The following is an 18,720-nucleotide window of genomic DNA, read 5'->3' as shown; positions in this document are numbered from 1 at the left end:
GCAGAGATCTCTTATAGATCTTGCATTTAGTGTTATGAAACAGACGAAATGACATCACTTAACACGGTGTTTATGACCAGGCAAAAAATAAATTATGATATTTACATTTCCTTTGATGAAGCAATAATTCTGATACATGCCTTTTATAAAGACACGCGAAGATTCTTTTATAATTTGTAAGAAGATTGTGTACAAAAGGTTCATGGACAAATGAAAAATAATTTACTTTGATTTCAAATGATCAATGCTCTAACGCATCCTTGATATGTCACACTTTTGCATAAATGCAATAAGGAATGCTTGTAATGGGATTTAGCTCCTACTTCAGAACTGATTTGAAAAACGGAAAACGCCATATCAAAGACTTGTACTGTGTTAGGCTGTCATAAGGCGATTGAGAATCCTTTGGTACAATTGGAATAGCTGTGCACATTGTCCCCTTGACCTCAAGGTGTTTCATGTTTCCTTCTAATGGGCCTTATTTGGTTCCTAAGACAAAGGTGTGGTGTTATTTCTTGAAGACTATTTCCCTGTAGAAATGTTAAACACGTGCTAGGTTCATGACAACAATTTCTAGCATGTGACAGCTGTGTGGTTTTCGAGGACACGATGGCCTGGTCTTCAGGTACATCGACACTCGCTGTGGTGAACTTCCATTACACTTGCCATCATCTCATGGTCGTCGGTTCCAATCCGAGGGTTCCCAACATGTGTAGTCATACTTCTGTCACGTATCTCTATACTGAGTTACTTCTTTCGTCAGTTTTCCTTCTTCGATCAGGTTTCACAATACAATTGTCCTTTTCCACTCGCACAAACCTGAATCACCATGATTGAATTACTGCTTTGGTTAATGATAATGACTGATCGAAATTCTCAGTAGTGGCAATATTTTGTTAAATTGTTAATCTCAAGGTTTGGCTACTTGATAATTATGAAAATCAATATTCAAAAACATGAACAGTGATACTACTTCCTTACAACAGAGCACATAAATATATGATCTGTGACAATTGGTCACTGTTTATGTAAAATCCCAACACATCCCACAATTGTTTCCATGAGTGATAAACTATGGCTGTTGGGGTGTTGTGAAGAATATACGGCTGGTAAATAAGAATACTGCGTAAATGTTTGTAGGGAGCATTTGTTTAATAAACAATAACTGTGTTCGTGAAGCTTTTATCACTATTTGGTTTGTAAACTTAATAATGTGAAATTCGTTTGCTAATAGACTAATCGAGCCTTGTTCATACATGACAGCATATTGTATCTGAGACTGTTGATTTTGGTGTTACTGGTTTTATCACAATAATATTACCTTCTAATTTAAAATAAAACATCCACAGAAATAAAGGTCTGGGAAAACAAAAGCTGCAAAGAAAATAGTACTTTATCCTAAGGAGATGGCCAAAACAAAGTATACTACAGTTTCATGATGTAAAATGTACTAAAAAGATTAAGATCGAAAAGAAATCACGGTGCAACAAGAGCCTACCATACAGCCATGATACTACTGTCAGCTATTGCTGTACGAATTCAGATGGGGCAGCAAAACGTTCTACTGAGTAATGGACAATGAGCACACACATCTAATATTGCTCAGTGATGCGTCATTTATATAATTACATAAAAGACTAGTAAAATCTCTCAGTCGCAAAAGGGAAGGTCAGTCGTCTGATGACGTCATGTGGGATAGTCGCCACTCTTGTCGAGGGCAGTTTGTATCACTTCGTTTTTATTGCATTTCGGCTGAAGGATGTTGTCACTGTCAAATCATTGGTGACACATCTCTGGAGCATGCACACCAAGGCAGCATGTGTACGTTGTTGGCTTTTCGGTACATCTAAACAATACAGGACGTTTGGCCCTAGAGTAGTCATTGTGGCGAAGGACACGAACTGTTGTAGAAATGGTGAGTGAGTGAGTTAATATGTAGCTTCACATTGGCAATATTGCAGTCATATCGTGACGAGAACAGTTTAATATATATCAATAATAAAATTAATAAATTTAGAACATAAAAGCAGTAAAAATACTACGTTATCACATATATGAACATAAAACTATCATGTGAAACTAAAACAATGTGATTAACAGGAGAATGCAATAGAAAACAAGGGCTATAGATCACCAGCAACTCAAGATAGATCACCATACTAAGGACTTAGAAATGGTAGGACGAGGAATATCATCACTGTAATGCTGAGATATCAAATCCCGAAAACGATTTGTATGACTGGAGGCGTTTTCTCCAATCGGCAAATACCACGAATCAAAAACAACAGTCGACATTGCACGACCTGTCGCCACATACCACCGTCCCTTCTCCCCTTCGGCGGAAAATACGCTGACGTCAACTATCAGGTGGGAATAGAGAGGACCGTCTTTTATTAGGGAAGATCACGCTCTGCTAGTCACGTTGCCGCTGTCAACTACACTTAGCAATTGCTGACGATGATGTTGCAATGTCAATGACTATCCTCTGTAAGCTCTAATTTCTCGAGCCGAGTGTCACCAAGCAAATGTCTGTCGACTAATCATATATCCCCAAGACATTCGTCGCTGACTTCATTTAGCGTAGTTTCCCTGTTCTTGACTGGTACTTTCTCTACCCAGTCTGTCTGAATGTTGTATCAGCAAACAAACATTCTAGTATGGGCTGATTGGTGACATCTGTATCATACCAAGGCTAACTCTCGATGATGTGAAGTCAGCGGTAGCATTTCAGTGGCCATTGGTTTGACTAGCAAATTATTTATTTCAATATAACAACACCAGGAACACTGCAACATCATTACACACGTATTCGGGAGTCAGATAAATCCTTGTCAGTGTGAGTATTGTATGGGTTCTTTTACTGATCAGTTAGCAGATTTTTATTACATAGTAGAGACCATCATTCTTCCTTTTCTCTGACTACTTTTGTTGCAATGAAATATGGATCTCATGTGTTTCTTAAACATGCTATTTCCACTGTTAGGTCAATCAGATCGAGCACTAATTATGAAAAATTAGGAAATCCATTCAAAAACACATTTACCACATTACTGTTCCAACAAACAACCCATCGGCTAAGTTTTGTCTCTGGTACGGGAGGTTTGTAATGGCGTTGAGTGAGTTAAAAGTTAAAGTCACATCGGAAATATTTCAGCCATATCGTGACTAAAACATGTTGTAAATTTACCCTAAATGCATGTAAATTATAACACCTGTCAACGAAGGAACGTACAATCAACTTGAATATTGCAGAAATTTAAGAAACTAGCATATATCGCTAACATTTGATTTCCAATTTGATTCAGTAATCGTGTTAAATCTACATAAACAATATAACCCACATGACATACATAATGATACCATTTCAACAGGATATTTTACATTGCTCGTCACACATGAAAATATATCATTAACCACAAAATCAATGCAGTGACCACATGCACATAGCAAACTGTATCAGCTTAGCATGTCATAGCATATACATACAGTTAGTGAGTGAGTTTAGTTTTACGCCGCACTCAGCAATAGTCCAGCTATATAGCGATCGCACACTGGGAATACTAGTATGTGCGCTCTGACATATGATAGTGAGTTAAGATTGAACGTCCCATCGGCAATATTTCAGCCATATTAAAACGAGAACATATTTGACGTTGAAATAAAATGTGTGTGTAATATAGGAAACTGTCGTCAACGGAAGGTAAAACAACTAGACTATCACAATAAGAATTAAGACGAGCGTGTTAAGTTAAAACTTATAGCACTATTTGGACAATATAATACAAACCAAGGTTGTAGGTCGCCAAGAACAGCTGACGTGTGATAAGTTCACTCTCCTCACTCATACTGCCTACGACTGGGAAAAGGGACGGGAGTTCTTGAAGGTTAAGACGGATGATTCCACAGTAGTGCTCTTGACCTTTGTAAATTGGACACTAATCAAGAAACAGAACAAACATAACGGTATATGTGATTCTTCAGTGTTTTTATTATCAACTATATTTGGTAAACGTAGATTTGTGAGTCGCAGGTTCCACTGTGCACCAAGTGCTCTCACGTCAAATGATTGCATCAGAATCCGGAAGTGGTTGCCTGTTTTGTCTCCGAATGACAGCATGCTATAAACTAAAGGCTAAGGACGATTCAGATATGAGATATCTGTGATGACCGATGTCAAACCAAGTCCCTCGTTACAGAAATGCTCAAAGGCCAGAGGACAATTGCACAAAACTGTGTGGGAAGTAGATGTACAGACACGCTGCTTCTTCACTTCAGGGACGGTGGGGTAGTGTAGTGGTTAAAGCGTTCGCTCGTCACACCGAAGACCCTGGCCACAATGTTTGAAGCACAATGTGTGACATTGTTTGGATATTGCTGATTGCGGTGTTAAACCCAAACTCGACCACTCTTTACTTAACCGTATAAAAATCATACCTTTTGATGCCATTGTTACTGCTATTTATAATGAAGTAGCGTATTTGTTCAGCATGAGGATGTTTGGAGACTGGTACACACATGGAGCTGAGTATGTGCAATGTAGACACAGTGGATGCATGAGAGCAAAGTGATCTCGTCCCCTGCAAATCACAGGTAATACACGCTCAGCATCTGCATATTTCAACATCAAGTGTGATCAGTATCTGAATATGAAAATGGCAGTTCGATATGTTTACAAAAGAGTAGTTTCGTTTAGGTAAATAATACTGTTTCTATGTACGTTTGATAATATGAGTGAGTTCAAATTTATCGTCACATCGGCAATATTTCAGCCACATCGTGACGAGAACAATTAATAGTGTGTGTGTGTGTGTGTGTGTGTGTGTGTGTGTGTGTAGGTAAATTTTAAAAAATCTGTCATCGAAGGACAGTAAAAGAACTAGATTATGACGGAATCGAATTATAAAACTAAACATTACATCTAAAACAGTTTAACAACAGATGACAATGCAAGGGAAAAAACAGCTTATATATTGCCAGGAACTAAAGGCAGATCACCATGCTGACGGCCATATGGAATTACACTACTGTTACAGCTGTGTTGCTGTATTGGTATGTGAACACATAAGCCTCAACCCTTATTGGGAAGTGAAACATTCTTCTTTATTCCACGTGTATGTATAATTGACACCAAAAAACACACACTCTCCTCTCTTTTTCTGGAGTTTTCTCCCTTTTTGTACATCACAAAAAACGGAAAAGTAACATACTTAACCGAGCAAAACCCATGTACTGATAAGAAGACTCTTGACGGGTTCACTTACCCGTCACATCACCCTCCCGTTAACGAAAGGATTTGTGATTAACCAAAATTTAATAATAGGTCGGAAGTATGATACCAATCTAACAACAGTGCAGGGCCCTTGCACTAGTGTGAGATAAGTAGGACACTTAAAGCTTTACGGATCAAACATGCTGAATTACCGATGAAATGTTGTGAAATATCTAACTGAATGCAATGGATGCATCAATCGCCTTCGTAAAGAATATGTGACACATGTAAGAAACTAAACGATATAGGTGAGATAAACTTCAAGTATGCATACAATGCAATGTCAAGATGATTAATACTGGATATTGAGCAAATATATAGTATAATAATAATACTGTTTAACTGAGTACTAGTAGATAGTGTTTGTTTCGAAGGAAGCAAACCGACTAGAAAAACAATATATCAAATTGTATACCATACACTGCATAAGTAACCAGAATCATGATAGATGCATAGGTAACTAACAGAGTATAACATGATCAAATATTTACCAAATTTGTTCACAACTGCAGTATTTCACAAGGGTTCATGATCAGTCCCTGTGGTCCAGTGAAACATATACAATGTTGAAATTGGCATTTGAATGCACCATCATTTTCTTGGTAAAGTCAGAAACCATTAAAAAAAATAACAAAACACAATATTTGTACTAACACTGGTAACTAATTTGAAGGAATTATCAAGGTAACACTACAAGTGGCTTCTGGAATTAACAGTTAACGACTATTTCTCTGCTTATTACACACGTTTACATCCCAAACGATTACTTAGTTCAGCGTTACTGTTTACGCTGGCTTCTTCTATCTGTTCTCAGTTGAGAATGGATGGAATTCACCATTTTCTGACAGTCAGATGAAAGATCACTATACGAAATCCAGGAGTTGTAAGATTGGTCAAATGATAACCATTTGACACGGTAATACCACTGTCCATGTTTATATTTCTTGGAAATGATCTTTTCTATCTCATAATACTGAGGATTGTCAGACATGTTCTTGACAGTCTCGGTTCTTTGCGAAGTGTCACACACAGTTCGTCTATCCTCGTTAGGTTGGAGATCATGGGGCGGGATCTCGTCACCAGACAAGATAGCAGGTGGCAGCTGGTCTGAGTTACCCGGGGGTTCGTGGTCATCTGGTTCGTTGGGACGGATGGTGGACTTCTTCAGTCGCTCCACATGCAATCTGTTCCTAATAAGTTTCCCATCACATTTGCGGCGTACACGTACATGAATGTCTGAAAGTTTCTCTGTGATATAGTATGGACCGGACCAAGGCCTGGCCAGTTTTCTTGTTTGGCCTGTGACAATCACTGGTTGGTACACAAACACTGTGTCACCAACCTTGAAATCTGGTAAGTTTACTTTACTTGCAAATTTGTCACACATGGCCTTCTTTCTTTCATTTAGAAGGTCTTCAGCGACTGTCCTAGCATGCTCTAAACCGCTCACTAACTGAGATACATAGTCCGCCGTTGTAAGAGAGCAGTTAGGGCCTAGATCGAGTGTTGTGTCACTGGGGAATCGAGGATGGCGTCCGTGAACAAGGAAGTAGGGAGAATAATTCGTTGTGTCAAGGGATGGTGTCGTGTTGTAGGCAAACTGTATGAAAGGTACATGCAAATCCCACTCATCATGCATTTTGTCACAGTATTTGGAAAGTGAAGCTTGGACAGTAGACATGAACCTTTCACTTTGCCCGTTACACCTTGGATGGTAGCTGGTAGTTTGAGTTTTCTTCACTGTCATCAGCTTACAAGTTTCTTTCACAACTTCAGAGAGAAAATTTGAACCACGGTCACTATGTAGATATTTCGGAGCACCATGTCTTCATATGATGTTGTACACTAACTTATTTGCCACAGTCACTGCTTTCATGTCAGAAACAGGGAACAATTCAACAAATTTGGTGAAGTAATCTACAAACACTAATAGGTATTTGTTTCCAGTTTGTTTGTGCAGTGGTAGAGGTCCAAGAAAGTTTGTGCTAACTCTCTCAAAAGGAGCAGATGCAGTTATGGGTGTAATCTGGGCTCGCACTGGTTGAGATGGCCGTTTACGTTGGTTACAAACATCACATGAAGTCAAGCATTTTGTAATATCTGAACACATACGAGGCCAAAAGTATTTCAACCTGGCCTTATTAATTGTTCGATCAATTCCAAAATAACCACCAGCAAGGGGGTCATCATGGATTTCTCTAAGTATCTGTGACTTCATTGAATCTGGGATGGCAAGCTGAATAGATGCCATGCTGTCGTTCCTCGTCCGATTCTCACGGATCCACACATGGAATAGGATATCATTGTGCAGAAAATAAAACCTGGAGGTATTAAAAACATCTTGCCTCCTTTTCTCATTATCAGGAAGAGCACCTTTCAGATTCTTGATCATGTCTTGATATTGTGGATCATTGCACTGTTCCAATTGTAGTTTATTGAGCGTACTGTCTGACACTTCTGAACATACCATGTCTGCAGAGTTAGTATATCCAGTTGTCGCCACTTGTGGAATTCCTTTCACAAGACGTTCGGGGTCAGCTTGTCGTGTTTTCAGTGTATTGACACAGACCTCATTTGAAGCAGTTTGCTCGATTTCCGGCAATGGATGTTGCTGAATCAGGGGCGAGACGGGTGTGGTATCTGGAACGTCACAGGTAAGGATAGAGTGATCATCTTCCTCATTCTCCAGCATCCGAGATTCTTCAGCATCCGAATATGTTCGTCTTGAGATGGCATCCGCATTGCCATGCAATACTCCCGGGCGCACAACAACAGTCATATCATATGACATGAGATATGTCACCCATCGTGCAATGCGACCAGTTTGGTCTTTTACAGACAACAACCACTTTAATGCTGAATGATCAACTACTACTGTGAATTGAGCATGTCGAAGGAGATAATCAAAATGTTTTATGGCAAAAATAACCGCTAAACATTCTTTTTCTGTGATAGTGTAGTTTCTCTCGGGTTTGTTCATAGACCTTCCCGCATACGCGATGACTCTTTCCACTCCCTGTTGTTCCTGACATAAAACGGATCCAACAGAAAATGGCATCTGTGTATAAGACAAAGGGGGCATTGTAGTTTGGATATGCAATTACGGGTGCCGTCATGAGATTCTGCTTTAGACATTCAAATGATTCTTGACACTCTGTAGTCCAGGTGAATGGTGTATCTTTCTTGGTCAGCTGGTTCAAAGGATGAGCAAGTTTTGCATAGTCGTCAATGAATTTTCTGTAATAACCGCTGAGGCCTAAGAATGCCCGAAGATCTTTCAAGGTAGTTGGCTGAGGGTATTCGCGAATAGCAGCTAATTTGTCAGGGTCTGGGGCGATGCCATGGGGAGTGACGATATGGCCAAGATACTTTATTTTGTGATGACCAAAGAAGCATTTTGATGGAGAGAGTTTCAGGTTTGCAGTCCGCAATCTTTCTAAAACTTCTCTGATATGAGTCATATGTTGACTGAAGTCCTTGGAATATATGATGACGTCATCTAAATAGATGAGGCAAGATTTCCATGTCAAGCCTTGCAATACTGTTTCCATCACTCTCTGAAATAAGGCGGGAGAGTTCTTGAGCCCCATAGGAAGCCTTCGAAACTGGAAAAGTCCAAGATGACATTTAAAGGCAGTATACTCTCTCGAGTCCGGGTCGATCATGAGTTGGTAAAACCCACTTTGTAGGTCTAAGGTGGTAAAGAACTTCGGTTGTGTGTGGCCAATACTTTCAAGGCACTCATCAGTGGTTGGCAAAGGATGGGCTAATAGTTCCGTGACAGAGTTCAAATTCCTGTAGTCCACAACAAATCGGTATTGGTTCTTCTGTCTCTTTGTCACAAGAAAGCATGGACTTGCCCAGGGACTCACTGAATCTTCAATAATGTTTTGATTCTTTAAATCATTGATGCATGTTTCAAGTGCTGCTTTTTGTTGAGGGCCTAATCTGTACGACCGTGATCTAATTGGAGCTTGATCCTGCTTCACTCTGATTTTATGAGTAATAATGTCACATGATCCAACCTTGCCATGAAGAGCAAACACATCAGAGTATTCGTCAATCAAAGATGTGAGGTCCTGTCTTTGATGTTCGGTTATGTCACTGTTGGCAGGGGGAAGATTTACGAACCGAGAGGCTTTATCTGAATCTTTATCACAAGGAGAGATAGGTATAGTTTCATTTGCACCTCTGTTGACACTAAACCCCTGTTCATCTGCACCTTCGTCACCAAGGTAGTACAAGCTGTCATCCTTGCCGAGACACACAAACTTCCCGATGTAACTACCCTTCGAGATTCCAACTGGTTCATCAGACAGGTTCACTAGGCGCTGATATACATGATTGTCATTTACATGACATAACACCTTGGCACATAAAACACCTTCAGGATAAGCACAGTTTCCATTCTCGCTAATGCCTAACACAGTGTTGGGAAGAGGGTTGCCTTTAAGCTTTGCCAAAATAACTATCTCTGAGCGCGGAGGGATAGTTACATTGTCTGCTGCAATAGTCTGTCTTCTGGTCAATAGACAGCTTATTGTTGCTAAAATCAAGCAGTGCATTGTGACTTGACAGAAAGTTCAGACCTAGAATAAAATCTGTGTTCAGACCGGGAACGAGGTAAAATTTCACGTTGAACATCGTCTGATTGAACCACACCTGTAATGTAACAGTCCCTTGAATTTCTACCTTTTCATCACTTGCCGTAACTATATATGTTTTGTCAGATTTCTGAATTGGTGCAAGATGAAATAACTTCTTGGTAATGGTTTCATATTTGGCAACACAAAAATCCGCACCAGTATCAATGAGGGCATAGTGTTTGTCCTGACCTATTGAAATTGGGACAAAGTTCTTTAAGACAGGTAAGGAAGTCGTTGATAGCCTAATGGTATCATTGGTTTCACTGAGTCCACCTAGAGCCCCATTGTTCTGGGTGGACGTTGTTAGTTTTCCTGACTAGTAGTGCACTGACTTTCAAAATGACCATTCTGGTGGCAACGTCGGAAAACAACTTTAGACATGGGCTTTTTCATGTACTTGGGGCAGGTTCTCGCTGTATGGCCAACTTCGAGACACAATTGACAGCTAACTGTGGATGTGGTCACGGTGTTCAGCATGTTTACAGGGCCTTGTTCTGGGGGTTTGGCCTTCAAGGACATGATAAGATCCAGCATGGTTGATAGGGTTTGGTCCTGTTTATTTACCTGTTCTTCTAACTTTCTCAGTTTAATTGAGCTCTGGTCCTGTGGGTTGCTGTTTCCCCCATAAGCGATGGATTCGGCTGCTATTCTAGCCGATTGGATGGCTGCTTGACATGTTGTGGGTTGTTGTTGGATTACAAATGTTCGTAAATGTGGCAAGAGGCCCCTTACAAAAATGCGCATCTTTTCATCGTCTGGTTTAGCCAGTGTGCTGCATTTGTTTTCAGTGGCATTTATATAGTCTTCCAGAGGCTCACACTCCCCCATAACCCTTTCAAATAATTGGTTTTCAATTAACCACGGTTGTTGAGAACTCGTGAAATGTGTGATAAACCGATTGTACAATGCTTTTCTATTTTTCTCCTCGGACAGGGTTTTGAACCACTGGACTGCCCTCCCATCCAGCATGAGACGGAAAACATTCGGTGTATCACTATCCGATAAGCGGGGCAGTTGGCGCCATGCCTCGAATTTCTCCAACCAAAGTTCGGGGTCCTCAGAAACATCACCAGTGAAACAATGAGGTTTCAAGTTACCGACCCCAGAAAATGGCTTAGATGGTTTGACAGTTTCAAAGTCATCGTCACTAATTTCTTGATGTTTTGATTTCTTGGGCGGCATGGTTGGCAAAATGGCGGCGAACAAAGATACACAAGGCAATGGAAAGTTTACTCACATAAACAGATGGATTGAATGTCCTTCATACTGCAATTATCGGGATCATTAGCATCTCCACCATATATGTTACAGCTGTGTTGCTGTATTGGTATGTGAACACATAAGCCTCAACCCTTATTGGGGAGTGAAACATTCTTCTTTATTCCACGTGTATGTATAATTGACACCAAAAAACACACACTCTCCTCTCTTTTTCTGGAGTTTTCTCCCTTTTTGTACATCATAAAAAACGGAAAAGTAACATACTTAACCGAGCAAAACCCATGTACTGATAAGAAGACTCTTGACGGGTTCACTTACCCGTCACACTACATTTGCTTCCTGCAAGCCACATATTAAGGAGACACATACTCTACTATTGAAAACTGGGAAAGTTTTTATTTATTTTGAATGTTTTGGGACTTACGTGTCCTCGCAGGGGGATTTGATCATATGATATTGTTCAAACCCTTACATGAAAACAAAGAACGTCATGTTCCACACTCAAACGGGAAAAATAGTTTCTTCACTTAAACGTATTGTGACAGTTCGGCATGGACATACTAAGAACCAGTGAAACCATGTCTCATGTTTAAGGAACTCACACTGTCCATCCTAATGTGTCAGCATTTTAAATCTTTCGAGGTACAAGTAAGCTTGCCATTTACACAAAGGACAACCTCCAAAGCGTGTCGTATGATGCTTACAAAGAGGTTATGTTAATTTACAAAGTAACGGCTTTATAAACTTTGAGTCACCAGTATACAAAATAGGAATCAAAATCACATTCCTTTGATCAGTGAAGTTTACATCGTATTCCAATTGTGTGTGTTTGTATGCGGTGTGTGTGTGTCATTTTGTGATTGTATGTTTGTTTCTGTGTGTGCGTTGTTGTCTGTGTGATTTTGTGATTGTTGGGTGTGTGATTGTATGTCTGTATGAAAGGTCATGGATATTGAAGACCATTTTAACCCTGATCTTCAGGGATCCTTTCAAAAAATGTTTCATGAACATTATAACATCGACTCAACATCTGTTGTCCAATACTGAAACATTTTTCGTAGATTGCTTAGCTGAAAAGAATTCTGTCTCGATGTGGAAGAGATTCCTTTGTTGTTGGCTTCATTGAAACATGCATATCTAAAGATATATATTTCTTGAAACGACAAAATGAATACTTCCTTTCCGATTAGGACAAGCACAACAGATTACTATACTTTGAAACAAAATGAAGGTATATTGAACGCCATCCGTGTACGCAGTAATGATTATTTGTGAGCTTTTCAGACTTTGAGACGCCACATGAAAGCTGTGTTTTCAATGGTTTTCAAAAGGGCTTTTCAGGTTCATGTTATAAATAAACACTAACCATTTTCTGTTAGACTTCATGTTGTATCTGCATGTATTTATGCTTGTGAAAATGTGAATAGCGTTCTGACTTACACACGCAAGTTGTCCTCTGGTGAGTACGAGAATATGATAAGCGCCTTTTCGTTCCTCTGGAAATGCCACATTAGGAATGTCTGTGAAATATCAGCTTTGTTAAAATGTACAAAGCAAGCAATGCCACATGAAGCCTTTTACCTATGTTACTACATAGCAATTAAGTAGCGCGGTAAAAAATTAAACCGAACAATTATCAGTTTTCTGACAAAACACGTGCCATTCACAATATACCACATTTGCACAGGTTGTCTTTTTAAAGGTACTCGGTTTGGCTTAAAGACGTTGAGAAAGTAAACATTTATTTTTTGCACGTACTCTCTTAATGTTGAAATGAGTAAAATCCAGTATATCATTTGTCTGACCGCAACTTATATACTAGTTTCTAAATGGATATGAAAAGGGTCTAATATTTGCACACGTGTCAAAAGCTATTTCGTAATTTATAGGAAGTAGGATCTACGTCGTCGACAAACGATTTTCTATCGCTCATCACAATTAAGGAACTACAGTGATTTTCAAGATCGATCTCAAAGACAAATAGAATTTCCTAAATCTACATCAGTAAAACATACTGCAGATTCAATGCTTAAGCGTCTAGTTGACATTAACATTCACTGATAGTAAGCTGTTGTAGGGCACCGCCATCAAATCACGCTTTGTCTGAAATAACGTTCAAGCAAATGGTATTTAGCCTTCGCTATATTGGATTTGCCTGCATCGTACTTACTATCCCCCGAACACTGTATGTGGGTTATCTATCACAGAGAAACAGCCTGATGTGGAAGCGGTGTCTCAAGTCAAAAGGAAACGTAACGATACAATATAGCTTCGGTCTAACTGCGTAGTGCAAATATCCGGTATTAATGCGATTCGATGCTGGAGCCAGTAAATTAAGTGTTGCTCTTTTCCTCCGCGGGGGCCCATCCTTCTTCTGTGAGTGAGTGAGTGAGTGAGTGAGTGAGTGAGTGAGTGAGTGAGTGAGTGAGTGAGTGAGTGAGTGAGTGAGTGAGTGAGTGAGTGAGTGAGTGAGTGAGTGAGTGAGTGAGTGAGTGAGTGAGTTATTATTTAACGTCACATCGGCAGTATCACAGCCATATCGTTACGAGAACATTTAACACTGAAATGGAATATATGTATATGACAAAAGTCTGTCTGCGAAGGACAACACAAAACAATTAGAATATCACAATCAGTTATTTATTAAAACTATCGTGGAAAGTTAAAACTATTATCACTATTTGGACAATGCGATACAAAACAGGCTATAGATTGCCAACAGCTGAAGGTAGATCATCATACTAGGGACTCTTATTTGAAGAAGGCAAGAGCTGTCTTCACCTGCAGTCTGCAGGACTGGTGGCAGGTTGGTCTATTTTTGTTTGTTGTTTCAAAAGTGGTTCAGCTATATGGCGACCGTCTGCAAATAACCGTATGTTGACTAGACAATCCAATGATCAACATCATGGGCATCGAGTGAATGAGTGAGTTAATATTTAACGTCACATCGGTAGTATTTCAGCCATTTCGTGACGAGAACATATTTGACATTGAAAGCGCGGGCAGATATCCCACAAACACACCTATTCCAACATACCTAACCGTGTACATATACCTCGGGAATGGTCGAAGTCTCATAACGACCTATCTTGGTAAAGAACATGCATAGTCGGCAGATGTTTTTGTAATGTGGGAAATTCATAGATTAATGTGTTAATAATTACGCATAATCACAAAGGTGAACCGAAATTGTAATTTATTTATATATATTATTTGATATTTAATAAACAATTAATAAACACTCAGGAGTGGGTGAGCTTAGTTTTACGAAGCCTACAGCAATATTATTGCGGAGTACACCGGAAATGGTGGGCAATCGAACCCGGGTCTTCACCGTGAGCAGCGAACGGTTTAACCACAAGGCTACCCCACCGTCCAAACACTTAGTATGTATTCGTATACATGTTCATGTCACGATATTGATATTAAGTATGAAAAGTGTTTTGACGCGTTTCTCTGTGGGTCTGACGCTGTGACAACATGAGCTGACAGTGGTTGTGTGACACTTGCCTATCTATCCCATAAAGGTGAACCAGAAAAAAAGAAAATTTGTCTGCATTCCCCCTATATTATTTTGTGTTAGTCAGTAATCAACAACTATGATGTAGTCGAAAATTTGGGGACCGAATGTATTTTGTTTTACCTGCACTACACCATCTCTTCAACTGTTGGCAAATCAGAGATATCTGGCCATGAATTACACGCACTCTACGAGTAATAAAGTGGTAAGATGGTAAGATTGAATTTCCGTCTTGGAACTTACGGATCTGCACAGAAGGACAAAAAAAAAGTTACCATACCTCTAAACGTAACCGCCACCCCCACCCCCACCCCCACCCCCACCCGCGCGCGCGCGCGCGCACACACTCACACACACTCACACACACACCACCACCCACCACCAACCACCACCCACCACCCACCACCCACTACCCCGCCGAGTACATCATGCAAATTCGGGTTCCGCAGGTGGTACCTTGCACCAAATACTTAGATCCACATTGTCTCAGTTCACCCAGTTGTAAAATGGGTACATTAGAAAATGTGAGTATTTAGTTCAGTAGTACGGGCAGCGTGATATACTGTATACTCCCCAGGCAGTTGACAAAAGTATCAGAAAGTACCATAGTGTCCTATGACCAGGGTTAGTAATGTAGGTAGCGCCGTGAGCAGGCAATGTCCTGGACATGAACGCCTTATAAGAGGACTGTTACTATTATTACAAGGATGACACCCAATGTTCTCGAAAAGAGATCGTATCTTGCATGCATATTCACGACTGGGAAAACCCTCAGTTAACACGATGAACTGTAGATTATTTTGGATAATAAAAATAACGAACCACTTGGATGACATTGAAAACATTCATCAGATGCTTCACATGTGTAGATGCGTGTCCTCATCATCTCCAGTGCGTACAAATATCAAATTATTAAACGCAGTTTCTGTGTAACAGGATAATCAAACACAGGGAATCCATACAGCAAATACAGCATTGTACCTAGTTCAACCTGGAAAGACACGACTGAAGGAAAATTCGTTGAGACAATATTAGGAAAATGGGCTCAGTGGATTGAACATTTATGGCTAATATTAGCAACTTGAGATTAGACATTACTTAGTTTGCTCTCAACGAGGACATGAATATATGTGTTGAGTAGGGATCAGTATGTTTTTCGTGCCAAAGTGAATTCTTTTGTATCTAGACAGATTACCTCATGGTATTTCCAGACGCAATTATCTCTATGACCATGACTTGAAAGGTTAGTTGAACATCAGGTGAAAAGCAAGACATCCCTAAGGCCTTCTTTTTAGCCCAGAGGGAGCCAAGCGAGTTGGTAACATGTGTTCCATATGTTTGACGTGACCTCAGTGTCATATTAAGTGCGATCGTAACAAACAGTTACGGAGAGATGTCATCACATGCAGCTAACCGTTTCTTGGATGTAAGATGATTACATTTTTAGTCAACTGACAAATGTTGACTGGCGATGACGGTTGCCCTGAAACAACTTACTGTTCGTGATTTTCATCCACAAATGCCATATTTCAATTTCTCTGGTTTGTCTGGGGAAGAAAACATTAAATCGAAATAATCTAAATGTCATAAACGGGACTGTCGCGACGCTTTACTCAGCAATTCCTCAATCATTTTGTTAAAGATGACATAAACTGAGATGAGCTTGATGGCATGACTAGGAATCAGAATGTTCTTTGCTCTAAAAACGTATTTCATCTGCATTCCGTCAGATTATTAGCGTTTGGTATTTAAAGACATATTTACAACTGGCAGTTGTTCAAAAGGTTACATGTTCTTTAGGAGTGAACGACAAATATAGTTCCAAGCAATGCAGCTCGCCGGGTTCACGCAAAGTGTCGTGACAAGTGTTTGAGAAAAAAAATCTCTTCAGCAATCGAGTTTGGAACACGTGGATGATTAAATTGGTATTCTGGACGTGAGCCGAAAATGCGAATCCAATGATGTATTTACTTCATATAACTTATTTATGGGTGAAGCATTCACGTACAGCCAGCATGTGTCTTCGCTATCATTTCTCGACGAGTCACCCAGGTTCAGTGAGTGAGTGAGTTAATATTTAACGTCACATCGGCAGTATTGCAGCCATATCGTGACGAGAACAATTAATTATAAAAATACAAATGAATTAATAGCACATACATTGTAAAACTCTGTCAACGAAGGACAGTAAAACTAACTAGAATATCACAGCGTAGAATGTAAAACCAGTGATTAGACCTAAAACAATGTATCTATAAAGGACAATATAAAAATGAGCTATAGGTTGCCAACAACTGAAGGTAGATCACCATACTAAGGATCATGGGGACTTACAGTATCACCCAGGTTCAGATTATAAACCATATCCCTACCAGAATTAGATATTACTATTATCTTTAATAATGAGAACGTTACAAATGCGCACCATTGTTAGTCACACACTACTACATGACTGACAAAGAAACGTTACTATTGTCAAGGAAGTTGAATCTTCATCTTTGGAAATATCTGTAAGTTGACGCTATTTCGAACATGTCATATACTTATGTCTGTGATTCAATGTTTGTTTAAATTCAACATTTTCTACTCCTATATTGTCACTGAGATTGAATCTGGTGTCAATGAAAACTCGGGTAAGGATTACCTGGAAAAAGTGTATGACAGGAGGGATTTAAATTATCTTGGCTATGCATGTATTTGTGACTAGCGCTACCTTTATTCTCACCTATGTTTGCAACTACCTGGCACTATTCAATCAAGTTTCGTTATATAGATATGATTTGAGCTGATATTTCCTACGACTACAGTTAGTGAGTGAATTTAGGTTCACACCGCTTTTAGCAATATTGTAGCAATGTCACATTTGGTGATACAAGAAGAATGTTTCACACATTGTGTAAGGGTCTTTGGTTTGACAAGCGCGAGAACACCTTAACCATTTGGCTACCACACCGCAGCTTATGACTATAGAAAATCGATTTGTGTAATCCAACAGACTTCAGACTTTACATTCATGTACGGCTGTGAAAAGTCTGCCTCACTGTTCTGGCAGAACATTCGCCAGTCTATCACCGATCTTTGTAATTTCCCTATAGCGAAGCGGAGCCATGTGTATATTATTTACAATGATCAAACTTGTTGAAAATGATGAAGACTTCCGTAAGAGAATTTTGAAACATGCTTGACGCACGGAAATAAGCCCACACGTACGGTACAAGGAATCACATTCCCCCGGTGATAAGCCTACTGTTTATTGCTAGCATTCGAAGCCTAACCAAAGCATGTCCAGTCACTCAGTCTCACATACACGACATGATCTGGCTAGTATTGCACATGATTTGTCATCAACAGCGTATAGTCTTGATTAAACGTGCATGCCTTGGGGGACTGGAGACTTTATTATCTGAAATGACCGCAAACCATACCGTGATGACCAACTCGTCCAGCTAAAATGACTTGAAATATCTCAGCTTCCTGTGTCGATGCTAGTTTCTACGTTACAAATGAAACACTTAACAGCCGCAGGCTCCACATCAAAACCGTAACACATTAGTCGTCTACCGTGATTTCATAAATGGATGAAATGAGATCTGATGAGGAGGAGGTAGACAGAAGGAAAAGTAACTAAAGCTGAATCCGGAGCTGATGATGGGTCTTGTCAAATACAGAAGTTTCTTGGCTAATATCAGTCAGGAATACACCTACTTGACATGTACATTAACGGTTTTATGTCAGGCGTCATTAAAAGGAAATTGGTTACATAGATCGCAAATATACTGGCTAGCTTTCAAGCTAGGTTTGACTTGGATTGCCGGTGAGCGCGCGATAGCGAGACTGCAAAGAAAGCTGTAGAATAGTAGTGTGTTTGTATAGGGATGTGCAGATACGTTTGCCTCCGTTTATGGGGTATGTGGAGATGGTGAGGGTGTTGGGACGGGGTCGAGGTTATTATGATGCCATTGTGTGATTAAGACGCGGATGGAGTGTATGTTACATGCATATGTTGATGATACGTCCAACACATTTAACACATGGAGAGCTCCATTGACCCACATCAAACACCA

This window comes from Haliotis asinina, chromosome 6, assembly GCF_037392515.1.
Source record: "Haliotis asinina isolate JCU_RB_2024 chromosome 6, JCU_Hal_asi_v2, whole genome shotgun sequence".
In the NCBI taxonomy this organism is placed as follows: domain Eukaryota; kingdom Metazoa; phylum Mollusca; class Gastropoda; order Lepetellida; family Haliotidae; genus Haliotis; species Haliotis asinina.
The sequence above is the reverse complement of the archived record's forward strand: the minus strand, read 5'-3'. Positions refer to the sequence as shown.